Raw genomic sequence first — 15,809 nt, 5'->3', positions numbered from 1 at the left:
TTTTTACCTAGATTCCACTCTAAACTTTGGCAAACAAGTTAATGATACAGCCTCGGCTACTGCCTACACATGTAAGCTTATACATGCCTGCAAACCATACCTCTCTACAAATAGCTGCATTATACTAGTAAGAGCTTAAGGGGGTAATTCATAGAATTCAGCGCACAAGTGGCGCACGCGGCTGGCGCACAGTGTGCGCGTGCGAATCCCTGCGCCAGCCGCGTGCGCTGAAATCCATTTCCGCGCACAGCATATTCATGGATTCCAGCCACCAAAACCAGCCGTAGCGCACAGTGGCGCAGCGACCCTGCAGCAGCGCCAGTTACGCCCCAACCCCAAGAACGCCTCCCGCGCAGGGAAAAGCCATCAACATACCCAATCCAGCGCAAAGGGCTGCGCTAACCCTGTACCAGCACAGCAAGCGGGCTACGTGTATCACTGGGGTGCGCGGGAAGTACCTCACGCGATTGGCCCTGTGCGAGCAGGGTACGCGTATTTCAGGGGTGCGCGGGAAGTTCCACACGCGATTCCATCAGGGTACGTGTATTTCGGGGTGCGTGAAGTTCCACACGCGAAATCAGCAGGGTACGTGTATTTCAGGGTGCGCGTGAAGTTCCACCCGCGATTCCATCAGGGTACGTGTATTTCGGGGGGCGCGTGAAGTTCCACACGCGAAATCAGCAGGGTACGTGTATTTCAGGGGTGCGCGGGAAGTTCCACACGCGAATAGCCTGGGCGCGTGTATTTCAGGGGTGCGCGGGAAGTTCCACACGCGATTGGCCTGGGCGCGTGTATTTCAGGGGTGCGCGGGAAGTTACACACGCGATCGGCCTGGGCGCGTGCATTTCAGGGGTGCGCGGGAAGTTCCACACGCGAATAGCCTGGGCGCGTGTATTTCAGGGGTGCGCGGGAAGTTCCACACGCGATTGGCCTGGGCGCGTGTATTTCAGGGGTGCGCGGGAAGTTCCACACGCGACAGGCCTGGGCGCGTGTATTTCAGGGGTGCGCGGGAAGTTCCACACGCGAATAGCCTGGGCGCGTGTATTTCAGGGGTGCGCGGGAAGTTCCACACGCGATTGGCCTGGGCGCGTGTATTTCAGGGGTGCGCGGGAAGTTCCACACGCGATAGGCGTGGGCGCGTGTATTTCAGGGGTGCGCGGGAAGTTCCACACGCGATTGGCCTGGGCGCGTGTATTTCAGGGGTGCGTGGGAAGTTCCACACGCGATTGGCCTGGGCGCGTGTATTTCAGGGGTGCGTGGGAAGTTCCACACGCGATTGGCCTGGGCGCGTGTATTTCAGGGGTGCGCGGGAAGTTCCACACGCGATTGGCCTGGGCGCGTGTATTTCAGGGGTGCGCGGGAAGTTCCACACCCGATTGGCCTGGGCGCGTGTATTTCAGGGGTGCGCGGGAAGTTCCACACCTGATTCCATCAGGGTACGTGTATTTCGGGGTGCGCGTGAAGTTCCACACGCGATTCCATCAGGGTACGTGTATTTCGGGGTGCGCGTGAAGTTCCACACGCGATTCCATCAGGGTACGTGTATTTCGGGGTGCGCGTGAAGTTCCACACGCGATTCCAGCAGGGTACGTGTATTTCGGGGTGCGCGTGAAGTTCCACACGCGATTCCATCAGGGTACGTGTATTTCGGGGTGCGCGTGAAGTTCCACATGTGATTTCAGCAGGGTACGTGTATTTCAGGGGTGCCGGGGAGTCCTACATGTGATTTGACAGTGTGAGTCCTCCCAGGTGTTCCCTGTACACCCTCCACTGCCCCTGCAGGCAGCCCACCCAACATGGGCATGCCCCCCAGCAAAGGCACATGTCTCCTTGAACTAATGAACACCAACTCATGTCCCCTTGCACCCCCACCCCCCAGCACTGTGTGGCACCTGCCAGCAGGCCCCCACCCATGTCCAACTCATGTCCCCCACCACCCCACCCCCCCAGTCACCAGGGGCAGCCTCCACCAGGCCCCCACCCATGTCTACCAGCACCCCCACCCCCCCAGTCACCAGGGGCAGCCTCCACCAGGCCCCCACCCATGTCTCCCACCACCCCCACCCCCCAGCACTGTGGGGCACCTGCCAGCAGGCCCCCACCCATGTCCAACTCATGTCCCCCACCACCCCCATCCCCCCAGTCACCAGGGGCAACCTCCACCAGGCCCCCACCCATGTCTCCCACCACCCCCACGGCCCCAGCACTGTGGGGCACCTGCCAGCAGGCCCCCACCCATGTCCAATTAATGTCCCCCACCACCCCCACCCCCGCAGTCACAAGAGGCAGCCTCCACCAGGCCCCCACCCATGTCTCCCACCACCCCCACCCCCCAGCACTGTGGGGCACCTGCCAGCAGGCCCCCACCCATGTCCAACTCATGTCACCCACCACCCCCACCCCCCCCAGTCACCAGGGGCAGCCTCCACCAGGCCCCCACCCATGTCTCCCAGCACCCCCACCCCCCCAGTCACCAGGGGCAGCCTCCACCAGGCCCCCACCCATGTCTCCCACCACCCCCACCCCCCAGCACTGTGGGGCACCAGCCAGCAGGCCCCCACCCATGTCCAACTCATGTCCCCCACCACCCCCACCCCCCAGTCACCAGGGGCAGCCTCCACCAGGCCCCCACCCATGTCCCCCACCACCCCCACCCCCCCAGCACTGTGGGGCACCTGCCAGCAGGCCCCCACCCATGTCTCCCACCACCCCCACCCCCCCAGCACTGTGGGGCACCTGCCAGCAGGCCCCCACCCATGTCCAACTAATGTCCCCCACCACCCCCACCCCCCCAGTCACCAGGGGCAGCCTCCACCAGGCCCCCACCCATGTCTCCCACCACCCCCACCCCCCAGCACTGTGGGGCACCTGCCAGCAGGCCCCCACCCATGTACAACTCATGTCACCCACCACCCCCACCTCCCAGCACTGTGGGGCACCTACCAGCAGGCCCCCACCCATGTCCAACTCATGTCTCCCACCACCCCCACCCCCCAGCACTGTGTGGAACCTGCCAGCAGGCCCCCACCCATGTCCAACTCATGTCACCCACCACCCCCACCCCCCAGCACTGTGGGGCACCTGCCAGCAGGCACCCACCCATGTCCAACACATGTCTCCCACCACCCCCACCCCCCAGCACTGTGGGGCACCTGCCAGCAGGCCCCCACCCATGTCCCCTTTCCCCCAGGTCCTGACGATACACAATCATGGCAGTAATGGGCAGCATACCCAGCACAAACACCCAGCCAAGGATTGCATCCACCCACATAGCAAATGCAATTACATGATACAACCCCAATGGCAAGTATGTAAATGAACACATGTCCGTCACACACACATACACAATGGGTGCAAGTGAATGTCAAAACCCATATCATGACATGCATGAAACCAATGAGAAAATACCACAAAAGAAAGTTATAAAAACATGTATTCTCGAAGAAAATGAAGTAAACTAATCAAACATACAACAATGGGGATAACAAAATAAATTGTCCATGTCCGATAAGTAATGTAAAAATCCAAAAAACAAAGGAATCCAAAAACTAATGTTGTCCAAAGCAAAATCATGGTGAAAAAAAATAATGAAAAACCATTGCCTCATGGTGAACACAAATATAAATCAAAAAAATGTATTTTAAAAAATCCAACTATACACAAGAATATTCCAGGGTCCATGAGCCCAACACTATAAATGAAACCTACTACTACCTAATAAAAAAACTATTTACAGAAAAGTGGCCATTGTCCGAGCGGTCCAAAAAAATCTCAAAAAATAAAGGAAACCTAAAACTAACTAACTAAATAACTATATACAATGGCAGCGGGCAAGTCCTGCGGCTCACTCTGTGATGTTGCCGGCCAGGGCATCATCGAACTCCATGTCGATGTCCTGGAGGCGGGACTCTGTCCTGGCCCCGAGGTCTCGCAGGGATAACCCCATGTTCACCTCAAACTCCCTGCGAGCTTCCTCGAGGCACTCAGCCCGCCTCAACGCCCGACGCATGGAGAACTCCGCCCTGACCATGGTGAGCCGCTCCTCTTCCGCCCGCTGCCGCTCCGCACCTATCCGCTGGACCAACTGCTCCCACACGGAAGACACTACCATCCCAGGGTTCTCCTGCCCTCCGGCCGATGCCTGCCCCTCTGATCTTGATGGCTCCGAGCCATGATGCCTTCCACGTCGAGCCTGCTGCTGCCTCCGACGCCACTGCCTCTGCCAGCACGACGGCATCCAGGATGATGGAAACCACCGACGCCGTCGTGCACGTGCCCTGCCCGATGATGCCGTCACATCCTCCATCTGCTGGGGTCAAGTTGCTGTGTTGTCCACCCCTGCTGCACCTCTGACTCCCGACTGTGGCAGGGATGGGATCCCCACCAAGCTGGCTGCATTGGTCAGGGCAGGTCCACAGGGGGCCCTGGTGGCATCTGGGCCGGAAGACGGCAAGGAGAACGACTGGCGTATAGTCTCCACAGAGGAGGAGAGGGCCGCCAGATTGGCCGACACATGCAGGAAACCCCCGAACATGGCCGATCCGAATTGGGCCACGTCGGCACGGTGCTCTTCGTGATGACGTGCGTGCTCCTCCTGGGAAGCACGCACGGCATCACGAATCACAGCCGTGCGCATCGCGACCCCAATCAGGACCTTCTCCACACGGCCAGGGGTCCCCTCGTCCGCAGGTGGAGGGGAGTCAGATGACATGGACATCCCCTCTACCTGCGGACGGGCCTGGGACGGGGCATCCTTGCTGGTGCAAGGTGGTGCACCCACAGGTTCAGGGACAGCGACATGCACAGGCCCCTCCACGGTGACCTGTGCTGCCTCCTGCCCCTGCCCCTGGACTGCACCACTTGCACCAGCAGGGATGCCCCCACCAGGCCCCATGTGCGCCTCAGTCTCGGCCTCCTCCTCCTCTGTGGAAACCACCAACCTGGATGGCTCCTCGCCGTCTACCGCCGTAGCAGGCCCCATTGGGGGATCACCCACCCCTTCCGCTGCAGCCGTGGGGGCATCCCCGCCGCCTTGCTCCACAGCGCCGTCTCCGCCCTCTCCTTCACTAGCCGCTGCATAGAGGGAGACATAGAACAGAAGCATCAGGGTACTGTACAATGGTCCCCTAGACAGGAAGCAATAGCAGATGAGTGCCACTGTCAAAGTACACTTCCATCATGTCACACCACAACACATGTGTCAGTCCAGGCAAAACACACACAGTGACAGTCATGGTGCCTGCCATGGACATTTCAATGCATGTCCGATGGACTCTCGAATCATACAATGTAATGGGACTCACATGCATCATGGTGTCAGGCTGAGAGGTCCTGCATCCGCGGAAGCTGCTGAACCCCCGACAATCCCCCTGAGATGTATTTCCCAGAACTAGATTTCAATTCAGCTCTGTAAACTACACCCCAAAGGGAAAGGGGGAAATGGGATAACAAAACAACACCAGGCAGACTGCGTCAAGGCTAACCAGAGCTGAACCTGCAGAGGATAAAAGAATAGCAGATACACTTCCTTAATTCAATTACTTAACCTTATGAATGGAAAGACATTAATCCTTAACTAATAATTAAGAATCATACCTGGTTCTTCTCTTGAAATTTCTTAGAGAAGCTGATAAAGAAGCTGAAAATCTCTCTTACTTGAGACACTTGAAATTCACAGCAACTTCTTACTTTAGGCAAAACTGGAAGTCTTAGTTCATTGTCTTTTTTCCAAAATGCTCTGAATGTTCAGTTAGATTGTCTTTAAAATATTCTTTATTGTTCTTTCAAACTTTTCAAACTATTTATAATTGTATTGAGTTTTTGAATCCTTGAAGAAAAAACACGTGCTAAATGCACACGCAGGTTATTTCCATTCAGATTAACGATGAACTTCACATAGAAATCTTCCTGGTTGAAGAACACGCGCAAACGAATGAAGACGCGCGATCAAAATAATCCACACGCGCAGAAAATCCACACGCGCAATAATCCACACGCGCAATAATCCACACGCGCAATAATGTTCTCCTGTGAAACACGCAAAATAAAAACACCCGCGCTCTTGAGTTCAAACGCGGCGAATTGATTCTCACGCGCAAAATCACTCGCGCTGGAAATACACGCGCACTTACATCGCACGCGACAAACAGATTCTCGCGCTCTGAACACCCACGCTAGAAATCACACGCGCTCTTTAGTTCTCACGCGGCGTATAGTTTCACGCGCTAAGGATCACCCGCGCTATGAAATCGCACGCGCTCTTTAGTTCTCACGCGGCGTATAGTTTCTCGCGCTAAGGATCACCCACGCTATGAAATCGCACGCGCTCTTTAGTTCTCACGCGGCGTATAGTTTCTCGCGCTAAGGATCACCCGCGCTATGAAATACACGCGCATTTAAAATTGCACGAGATCAACATCTACTCGCGCTCAGAACACCCACGCTAGAAAGCACACGCGCACTTGAATTCGCACGCGACAGTCAAATTCTCGCGCTATAGAACAACGCACTGGAAACACACGTGCACTCCGGGAGTTCAATAGTTTTAGTAGAAACACAACTTTTCACGAATTTTCAAGGAGAATGTTATTATGATGAACAGAGTTACAGTAAATAATAAAGTCACTTATCTCCTGAGCGAATTCATAAGGATTTCTTGCTTTTCCTGTCTTCAAAAACGAATTCCTGCCAGCTGATGACTTCTCCTGTAACCCCCAAGAAAGTAGCCGCTCAACTGCTGATGTCTGAAGGATAAAATCCACCAGGCCTAAGATTAAAGCAGGAGCAGCCACTAAACACGTCCTCTCAGATGGGGTTTTGATGATGAAAGGCACAGAGTGACAGTTTAGAATGTTCATTGTTGTTCAGCATTGTCTTCTAACCAATCAGAGCTGTCACTGTGAGGCTCCATCTTGCCTTGGGTCAGAACCAGGATTCTGAATCAGCAAGTTAAGGCCAAACCAACTATAATGGAAAACTTCCCACCCACACAAAGCTAATCTGAAAAGGATAAATAAAGAGAAATAATGAAAAGGAAACTTGAATAAGGGAAGGAAACCTGACAAATAAGGGAAGGAAACCTGACAGTACCCCCCTCCTAATGCCCAGTCTCTGGGCCTATCTTGTGTGGGTTTTTAGCGTGAAACTTAGCAACTAAACGGGGGGCATGTACATCAACTGAATCTTCCCATGATCGTTCCTCCGGTCCATATCCCTCCCAATCAATCAAATACTGTAGCCTTCCCCTCACTTTCCTAGAATCCAAAATTTGTTTAACCACAAATTCCTCAGATGAATCCTCCAAAATCACAGGGGAAGGTGGTGTTCTAAATCTAGTTCCTGAACAAACTGGTTTTAAAAGACTAACATGAAAAGTAGGATGTACCTTCAACTGCTTGGGTAATTTCAATCTTACTGCCACAGGGTTGATGATTTTCTCTACCTCAAAAGGGCCTACAAATCGTGGACTGAACTTATTCTTCCCCTTAATTTTCAGGTATCGGGTAGAAAGCCAAACTAAGTCTCCCACCTTATATTCAGGACCAGCTTTTCTTCTCAAATCTGCACACCTTTTATATTTCAACTTATTTTCTCCCAGAACCTTTTTTGCTCTATCCAAGTTATTTTTCATTATCAACAAACGATCTTCCACTCTAGGATTCCCTGAATCCTCCAACACCTCAAAACTCAGAAAGCGAGGATGAAACCCACGACCTAACAAGAAAGGGGACATAGAAGTAGCATCTTTTCCACAATTGTTGTAAGAGAATTCTGCCAACCACACCAAATCCACCCATTCCTCTCTAGCTTGTAAATAACACCTTAAAAACTTCTCCAATTCTTGATTTACTCTCTCCACTTGTCCATTACTTTCCGGATGATACCCAGAAGTCAAACTAACTTCCACTCCAAGTTTCTTACAGAAGGCCCTCCAGAAGAGAAAATCAAAATATCATCGATATAAACGACAACAAAAATATCCAAGTATTCTCTAAAAACCTCATCAATGAAAAATTGGAAAGCCGCTGGAGCATTACATAGACCGAATGGCATAACTTGATATTCAAACAGCCCAAATCTGGTCTTAAACGCTGTCTTCCATTCGTCCCCTTCCTGCACACGTACAAGATGGTAAGCTCCTCTCAGATCTAATTTAGAGAAAATATTTGCTCCTTGTATTTGATTAAGCATTTCTGAGATGAGAGGAAGAGGATACCGGTTCTTAACAGTGACTTTGTTAACTGCTCGATAATCTATGCAAGTTCTAAGCGTGCCATCCGGTTTTGGTACAAAAAATAAAGGAGAGGCCGCCGGTGACTTAGAATGACGAATAAATCCTTTGGCCAAATTTTCCGACAAATATTCTTTTAAATAATCATTCTCTTTCTCAGTAAGAACATATACCCTACTACTAGGCAAAATTGTTCCTGGCTGCAGTTCAATTTTACAATCAAAGGGCCTATGGGGTGGTAATTCTCCTGCCACTTTCTCATAAAATACGTCCCAGAAATCTTTGTAACACTGGGGAAGTTGACCCACTACAGCTCCCACATCATGACCTCCAATTCCAGTCTCAGCCAAAAAACTAGACACGGAATTACTTTGTTTTACCTCTTCCTCTAAAAGACTTCCTGAAAAGCAATTCTCTTTACAAAAATCGGATTGCATGTCAATTGTCCTAGCACTCCAATCAATTAGGGGATTATGGAGAGTAAGCCAAGGCATGCCCAAGATAATCTTCAACAAAGGGGCATCAATTAACTCAAACGAAATTATCTCTCTGTGACCTCCTGATAACTCCAAAGTTAAAGAACCAGTTCTATGAGTAATTGGACCAGAAGATAAACACGTACCATCAACAGCCCTAGCCTGCTCTACAACCTCCTTCTGAATAATTGGAATTCCCAAAGATTTGGCCAGACCCCAATCCATGAAATTCCCAGTCGCACCAGAGTCAATCATTACAGGACCATTTCCCTTACACTCCAACTCAAAAAATAAGGATACATTTATGGTTATATGAGGAACCGCTGTCTGCACCGTATTGGCGATCTGTTGTACCTTGACTGCTGAGGAAGAAGTCTTCTTGGGAGTGTAAGGACAGTTTCCTAAAAAGTGCCCACCTCTTCCGCAGTATAAACACAGATTATTATCTCTCCTCCTAGTCTTTTCCTCCACTGTTAACGGGCCTCGGATTCTTGGAGATGAATTATTCCCTTTGGGTCTACTCTCTATTTTAGGTCTATCTACTTTAACTATAGACTTTACATCACTCTGACCATGACGTCTCTCTGCCTTCCTTTCACTCAAACGGAAGTCCAATTGAATAACCAAATCAATCAGACCTTCACAAGTAGAAGGGCGTTCAACTACTCCAGACAAAGCATCCTTTAACTCATCTCTAAGGCCCCGATAAAACAACGAGGCCTGTTTAACCTCGGGCCACTTGCTTTCTAACACAAGGGACTTAAATTGTGTTATATAAGCAATCAAGTCTCTACTACCTTGTTTTAATTCTAAAAGTTCACCATCCACTTCCAGAGATAACTGTCTTCTATCAAACATCTTTCGGAACATCTCTAAAAAACTGGTATAATTTCCTAAAACCGCACTCTTTTGACTCACCAACAACCCAGCCCAAGCAGATGCCTCCCCAGAAAGATATGACAACATAAATGTTATCTTAGAAGCATCCGATGGAAATAATTCTGGTCTACTCATAAAATGTAATTCACATTGTGTTAAAAACACCCTAAATCTCTTGGAATCCCCATGATAACGTTCTGGGGGCGCCAAAGGAACTGGCATAATTATACTCCTTACCTCTTCTGCCACTGGAGGCGCCCGTTGTATGTGTGGTAACTGATCTTCTCTTTCTAACTCAGGTGGAGAACCTGCGCCCCCTGAAACCTCATCCTCTCTCCTTTCTCCCCTCTGTTCAATTTGTGTAACTTTAACACTTAAGTCATCCACCTTTTGACTAAGTAAGGCATTTTCATCCCGAGAAATTTTCAATTCCTCCCGTAACTCCCTGATCAAAGATCCTAACATCTCCATGGATTCGTCGGGGTTCATGACAGCTCAGGCGGACTAAATTATGGGCCTTTCATACTGTCAGGCTGAGAGGTCCTGCATCCGCGGAAGCTGCTGAACCCCCGACAATCCCCCTGAGATGTATTTCCCAGAACTAGATTTCAATTCAGCTCTGTAAACTACACCCCAAAGGGAAAGGGGGAAATGGGATAACAAAACAACACCAGGCAGACTGCGTCAAGGCTAACCAGAGCTGAACCTGCAGAGGATAAAAGAATAGCAGATACACTTCCTTAATTCACTTACTTAACCTTATGAATGGAAAGACATTAATCCTTAACTAATAATTAAGAATCATACCTGGTTCTTCTCTTGAAATTTCTTAGAGAAGCTGATAAAGAAGCTGAAAATCTCTCTTACTTGAGACACTTGAAATTCACAGCAACTTCTTACTTTAGGCAAAACTGGAAGTCTTAGTTCATTGTCTTTTTTCCAAAATGCTCTGAATGTTCAGTTAGATTGTCTTTAAAATATTCTTTATTGTTCTTTCAAACTTTTCAAACTATTTATAATTGTATTGAGTTTTTGAATCCTTGAAGAAAAAACACGTGCTAAATGCACACGCAGGTTATTTCCATTCAGATTAACGATGAACTTCACATAGAAATCTTCCTGGTTGAAGAACAAGCGCAAACGAATGAAGACGCGCGATCAAAATAATCCACACGCGCAAAAAATCCACACGCGCAATAATCCACACGCGCAATAATCCACACGCGCAATAATGTTCTCCTGCGAAACACGCGAAATAAAAACACCCGCGCTCTTGAGTTCAAACGCGGCGAATTGATTCTCACGCGCAAAATCACTCGCGCTGGAAATACACGCGCACTTACATCGCACGCGACAAACAGATTCTCGCGCTCTGAACACCCGCGCTAGAAATCACATGCGCTCTTTAGTTCTCACGCGGCGTATAGTTTCTCGCGCTAAGGATCACCCGCGCTATGAAATCGCACGCGCTCTTTAGTTCGCACGCGGCGTATAGTTTCTCGCGCTAAGGATCACCCGCGCTATGAAATCGCACACGCTCTTTAGTTCTCACGCGGCGTATAGTTTCTCGCGCTAAGGATCACCCGCGCTATGAAATACACGCGCATTTAAAATTGCACGAGATCAACATCTACTCGCGCTCGGAACACCCACGCTAGAAAGCACACGCGCACTTGAATTCGCACGCGACAGTCAAATTCTCGCGCTATGGAACAACGCACTGGAAACACACGCGCACTCCGGGAGTTCAATAGTTTTAGTAGAAACACAACTTTTCACGAATTTTCAAGGAGAATGTTATTATGATGAACAGAGTTACAGTAAATAATAAAGTCACTTATCTCCTGAGCGAATTCATAAGGATTTCCTGCTTTTCCTGTCTTCAAAAACGAATTCCTGCCAGCCGATGACTTCTCCTGTAACCCCCAAGAAAGTAGCCGCTCAACTGCTGATGTCTGAAGGATAAAATCCACCAGGCCTAAGATTAAAGCAGGAGCAGCCACTAAACACGTCCTCTCAGATGGGGTTTTGATGATGAAAGGCACAGAGTGACAGTTTAGAATGTTCATTGTTGTTCAGCATTGTCTTCTAACCAATCAGAGCTGTCACTGTGAGGCTCCATCTTGCCTTGGGTCAGAACCAGGATTCTGAATCAGCAAGTTAAGGCCAAACCAACTATAATGGAAATCTTCCCACCCACACAAAGCTAATCTGAAAAGGATAAATAAAGAGAAATAATGAAAAGGAAACTTGAATAAGGGAAGGAAACCTGACAAATAAGGGAAGGAAACCTGACACATGGGTCATGCCTATCACATGCACACACTTCACCTCAGTCACATCCATCTGGCCCCGTACACCCCAATCACAGTGCATACAAGGATGACTAGGCTGCATCAGTGAATCTGTACATTGTCACAGACATGTGTCATGCATCCATGGCACTCACAAGTCACAGACACGCAGGTCAGGCACACAGACATGGATACCACATATGTATCTGGCATCACACCCATCCCTCACCCCCACCCATGTCCAGGAACAGAGACTGCCATGCTCTCATGTGTGCAATCTGCACAGGGCTCCCCATGTCGCATTCAAACACATGCAAAAACCGTGCGGTTCACACATTACAGGTCGCACATGCATTCCCATGATGTCCCTGCACACATACATGCGTACATGGCCTATGTCACACATGCAGGCAAGTATCAGACAACCAGCACACTGCAACATGCCCTGTCTCACACAGCAATGCTTGGCCACTTACCGCTCAACTCCAGACGGGTCTCCCTCTCAAGGACCTGGGCGTGGAGCGCTGGGTGTGCGCGTTCCAGGACCCTCAACTGGATGGAACTCATGCGGCCCCGGCCCCCCTCCACGAGACGCCGGGCCTTCATGAGGGTCCTGGACCTCAAGTCTTCCAAGCGCTTCTTGACCTTCTGGATGGTGCGGGTTGCCACCCCCTCCGCGTTGATGGCAACCACACAGACGGCCCAGATCCTCTCCCGTCCTTCCTTGTTGGTGCGGGACGATCCGAAGAGGGCATCATACTGCCCCAGGAATTGCTCCACCAGGACACCAACTTCGGTGGCAGTGAAGCTGGTGCCCCTCTGCCCCTCTGGCCGGGGGTTGCCACTGGTGCCAGATGTTGATGTGCCCGACATGGCAACCCCAGGGGCAGGAGTGGGTGGGCAACTTGGTCCTGGGGCTGGGCTGTGGAGCGATGTTATCCGAGTCGGGAGTCTTCTGTTCCAGCAGGGGTGGACACAGCAACTGGACACCTGCAGATGGCTGATGTGCAGGCACCAAATGGCAGGGCACGGTGGCAGCAGGCAGGCAGGCAGGCAGCAGCAGATGGCACGTGGGAGGCTGCTCGGGGCACTGGGGGGCAGTAATTCGGCCTTCTGGGCAGGAGCGTGGTCTTCCGTGTGTTTTCGCGTGGCCAGCTTGATACGGAGTGATTTGGCACGTGAAAATCCTGCACGTCAGCGTGAAAATCGAGGAAAGGCCCTTAGCGCGTATGCGCGTCAGCACGCGTACACGATTTCATTGGACCAAAGGCCCTTACAGCGTAAGCGTGTCTGTGACGTTTTGCGCACGGGCGTTGCCCTGGCAGGGCTTGGTGATCCCGCGTGCCTTTATGTTATGTACGTGCTTTTCGTGCGGTGCGTGTGTTTTCCATCCGTTGGGGTTCACACGCTATTACTTCACAGCGGGTGTTGGCTACGCGTTCTTCTACACGCAAGGCAGACGGTGAGTGGTACCCCGCTCCCCCAGGCCCGATCGCGTGAGAAACTTCACGCGAACCCCTGTAATACACGTAGCCCGCTCCCCCAGGCCTGATCGCGTGAAAAACTTCACGCGAACCCCTGTAATACACGTAGCCTGCTTCCCCAGGCCCGATCGCATGAGAAACTTCACGCGAACCCCTGAAATACATGTAGCCCGCTCCCCCAGGCCCGATCGCGTGAGAAACTTCACGCGAACCCCTGTAATACATGTGTTCTGTTCATCGCTGTGCCGTGCCTGCACATGAGGCAGTTGTGTATCTGTGAGGTAGCACATCCCGTGGGATCAGCCACTAGTCCCACTCCAACCACCTGGCCCTCAGTGACCTAAGTCGCCTCTACAGATCACGTGCAGCACACTTAGCTATGAAGCGCACACCATTGAGAAATTCTGTAACCAGGCACTACATTGGCCAGTTCTCATGCTACTACACTCAGGTTACTCTGGGTGGGCATGCATTGCCCCACACATGATCCGTAATAATGAGCATAGCAATAATTCAAAGAATACCTGTTTGTGGCACCAAACTGATATTGGGTTTAACTAATAGGCTTTCTGGTGCCGGGACCTGCACTACATTCAACACTCCCTTCCTAAATACCTTCCTTCTCGAACCCTTCGCTCTGCTGCCTCCAGCTCTCTGAGCATCAGATGCTTCTCCAGGCAGAGAGTAGGGGGCAGATCACTTTCCTCGGTATTAGCCTATCTGACCTAAAACAAGTGACCTAATGACCAATTGGATCGAATTTTGCATGTGTGATTTGCCTTCGTGCAATTTGGTTGTTTATATTGCAAAATACCAACCCTGGAGGATGGGGATTGCAGGGGTGTGCCTCTCTCCCCATGTTTGATATTTTTGTACTTTTTAAGGGTGCAGGGGTGTCCCCTGCTGCCTTTAAATTGGAGGTGGGGGACACAAATAAAATGCATGTGTTTAAATTGGGTCCGAGCAGATAAATTGCGTTCAGATTGCTGTGATCAAAAACAATTCGGTCAAACACACTCAAACCCTTTCCTCTGCAGGTGCCTCTCACTGGAATGGCCTCCCTGCCCCTCTTAAACTTGAGCCGGACCACTTGAAGTTCCGTAAGCAGCTCAAAACCTTAATTTTCTCCTCTGCTTCCTCTCCCCACTCCCTCCCCTGCTGACCTACCTGTCTGCTACGCCAACTGGTTGCTTGGTTACCCTCAGAATCTCACTGGTTACCTGGCTCCTCTTGACCGGTCTCCCCGCACTGCACGAGAGGCAGTCTCTGTAACCTAGATAGTTCCCCGCCTCCTTGCACTTACTCAGAGCTGCACTGTCCTTGCTGCACTTAAACGGAGCAATTCTGCCCTGATTGCACCCCCCCACCCTTTTGCACTTCACCCGTTCCCCTTTCCCTGCACTTTCCGTTAATGCACTTGCATGATCTGAATGATATAAGGTCTAGTAAGATCGTTTGTCTTGTCCTCCCTCTGTACCCTCCCGTGTCGTGCCTAGAAACACATGTGTGCAGGTGCGTTATAAATGACTTATCATATCACATCAAGCACTGAAAACAGCAGCTTCTAACATCATCATACTCAAAGCGTATTTCATGTTTAAACTCCAGAAACCAGAAAGCATACTTAGAGCCACAAGGATTTCAAACCGCAACTTTCAGGTTACATACAGAGCAAAGCAGCAGGTCCATAAACCACCTGAGCTATCTCACCAACAAAGGGTATTGGCAAATGTTCTTCAATTCTAGAAAGAATAGGAACATCTGCCCACATCTTGAAGACAAATGTGGGGGCGGGGGAAGGATTTGATTTACTATCTGGATTATTATAATTCTTGGATTTCAAAGTAACCCGGAATCAGGCAATGCCGAGTAGATGTGACAAACACAAAACCAAGAAGTAATTTGTCTCCCTCGCATGCACTGGGAGGATGGACTTACACTGTTGCTCCGTCTGGTCGTCTTCAGGCCTCACCCTATCTTCTCAGGGGAACCTTGTCACGTGCTTTTCAGGTTCATGACTGATGATGTCTGGCGCTGTGGGAGCTTTGCCTGGACGCTGCTTGCTGCATGTGCGTGATGTCACAAAGCACTACTGAGGAAGACTTGCATAGCTCCACAGGCAAACACAAGGGTATTTCATCAGTACTGGCACCATGCTTTCTGCCTGGACACTGAGCGACTTCATTTGGTGAAGGGTTTATCGCCATTAAGTTTTACTTGATGTAGAGGCACACGAGCGTCTCCCATCATAAAGAGACCAACCCAAGATGGCCACCAGAAAAACCAAAAGGGAGCTTAAGATGGAGTCCTTTTTTGGTTGTCATGGTGGGCCCAACACAAACGAGGTGATGAGGCACAGTATAGGGAGAAGGCACATGTAAATGAAATTATTGTTTAGTATGCGTGCGGGGTGTGGAAGTGATGGGCAAATGGTGGGTGGTTGAGG

At 50.6% G+C, this 15,809-nt stretch overlaps 1 long non-coding RNA gene across 3 annotated transcripts in view; it reads right to left on the bottom strand.

Annotated features, from left to right (window-relative positions):
- Positions 1-15,428, bottom strand: part of LOC138515669 (uncharacterized) — a 111,195-nt gene extending 95,767 nt beyond the window's left edge. The window contains exon 1 of one of the 3 annotated variants that reach the window (XR_011282146.1): positions 15,302-15,428. This is a non-coding gene — a long non-coding RNA (uncharacterized lncRNA). The remainder of the gene's footprint in view (positions 1-15,301) is intronic. The other 2 variants (XR_011282145.1, XR_011282147.1) reach the window with 2 other exon arrangements.
- Positions 15,429-15,809: the final 381 nt, after the last annotated feature.

The sequence above is a fragment of the Ambystoma mexicanum genome, chromosome 6q (assembly GCF_040938575.1).
Source record: "Ambystoma mexicanum isolate Mex_15411 chromosome 6q, UKY_AmexF1_1, whole genome shotgun sequence".
NCBI classification, from domain to species: domain Eukaryota; kingdom Metazoa; phylum Chordata; class Amphibia; order Caudata; family Ambystomatidae; genus Ambystoma; species Ambystoma mexicanum.
Note: the sequence above shows the minus strand (reverse complement) of the source record. Positions and strands in the feature narration are given on the sequence as shown.